The sequence below is a fragment of the Perkinsus marinus genome (genome assembly GCF_000006405.1).
Source record: "Perkinsus marinus ATCC 50983 genomic scaffold scf_1104296934072, whole genome shotgun sequence".
Lineage (NCBI taxonomy): Eukaryota > Perkinsozoa > Perkinsida > Perkinsidae > Perkinsus > Perkinsus marinus.
The window spans coordinates 1-1600 of record NW_003214923.1 but is presented as its reverse complement, the minus strand read 5'-3'; the positions used below and the strand labels follow the sequence as shown (position 1 = coordinate 1600).

General features: G+C 49.1%; 3 non-coding genes across 3 annotated transcripts; all 3 read left to right on the top strand.

Moving 5' to 3' along the window:
* Positions 1-134: 134 nt before the first annotated feature.
* Pmar_PMAR003818 lies at positions 135-206 on the top strand. Its single transcript has one exon. It is a non-coding gene; the product is annotated as a tRNA-Gly (tRNA).
* Positions 207-293: 87 nt separating this feature from the next.
* On the top strand, positions 294-366 carry Pmar_PMAR003817. Its single transcript has one exon. It is a non-coding gene; the product is annotated as a tRNA-Met (tRNA).
* A 590-nt stretch (positions 367-956) lies between these two features.
* On the top strand, positions 957-1028 carry Pmar_PMAR003816. Its single transcript has one exon. It is a non-coding gene; the product is annotated as a tRNA-Gly (tRNA).
* Positions 1029-1600: the final 572 nt, after the last annotated feature.

Here is a 1600-nt window from a genome sequence, read left to right as displayed (position 1 = left end):
GCGATCTCAGGTACGCGTTTAAGGCCTAATCAGACTCTTGGCCGCGGGATGGTTGACGACGGTACGTCCGAGAAGGGATTCAGATGTCCCTCTACAAGTATCACAGGAATACTCAATCACTACATAAGTGATATGCAGCGCTAGTCTAATGGTTAGGATATCTGCCTTCCAAGCAAATGGTCCGGGTTCGATTCCCGGGCGGTGCAGTTCGTATCAACGAGAGAAGAGCCTCTATTCTATCGTGGAACAGTTATGCTCAGCACGTCAGGGCGATACAGGAGTTTGAACGCATGAGCAGCTTGGCGCAGTGGATAGCGTGTTGGGCTCATAACCCAAAGGTCCCTTGATCGAAACAAGGAGCTGCTATTCATCACAATACACTCGAGATGGTTATTAAACTGAGAGGTGCAGCTTATCGACTGCATAGATCAGTCTTACCGAAGAATTTCCACTAAACAGAGTCGGTGTTTTCGTACCATTCCGTGCGGTTGGCCCAACCGTGCCAGTTCAGGGGAAAAACCACGTTAATAAAGCGTTGTCCGTGCATAGAAAAGAGCAATTCACCTAGAGCAGAACTCCTTGCAGGAATGATGAATGACCGCCCGGTACCTCAGAACGCGTTGCGGAGATGAAACAACAGCCCAAATTCACGAGCCGCCGCATGCGGTTTCACAATGTGCTTGCAAGCAGGAACTTCGATGTCACGAAAAAGTTGTGCAGCTTGTGCCGAACTAGCTGTAGTATGCGATGAGAACCTTACCAGTTGGAGCTATCAACCGAGATAGAATGCGGCCTACCATGGGAGAGATATAGTAGCAGTTCGCGATCTCAGGTACGCGCTTAAGGCCTAATCAGACTCTTGGCCGCGGGATGGTTGACGACGGTACGTCCGAGAAGGGATTCAGATGTCCCTCTACAAGTATCACAGGAATACTCAATCACTACATAAATGATATGCACCGCTAGTCTAATGGTTAGGATATCTGCCTTCCAAGCAGATGGTCCGGATTCAATTCCCGGGCGGTGCAGTTCGTATCAACGAGAGAAGGGTCTCTAGGCTATAGTGGAACAGTTATGCTCAGCACGTCAGGGCGATACAGGAGTTTGTACGCATGAGAAGCTGGGCGCAGTGGATAGCGTGTTGGGCTCGTAACCCAAAGGTCCCTTGATCGAAACAAGAAGCTGATTCATTACAATACACTCGAGATGGTTATTAAACTGAGAGGTGCAGCTTATCGACTGCATAGATCAGTCTTACCGAAAAATTTCCACTAAACAGAGTCGGTGTTTTCGTACCATTCCGTGCGGTTGGCCCAACCGTGCCAGTTCAGGGGAAAAACAACGTTAATAAAGCGTTGTCCGTGCATAAAAAAGAGCTATTCACCTAGAGCAGAACTCCTTGCAGGAATGATGAATGACCGCCCGGTACCTCAGAACGCGTTGCGGAGATGAAACAACCGCCCAAATTCACGAGCCGCCGCATGCGGTTTCAAATTGTGCTTGCAAGCAGGAACTTCGATGTCACGAAAAAGTTGTGCAGCTTGTGCCGAGCTAGCTGTAGTATGCGATGAGAACCTTACCAGTGGAGTTATCAATCGAG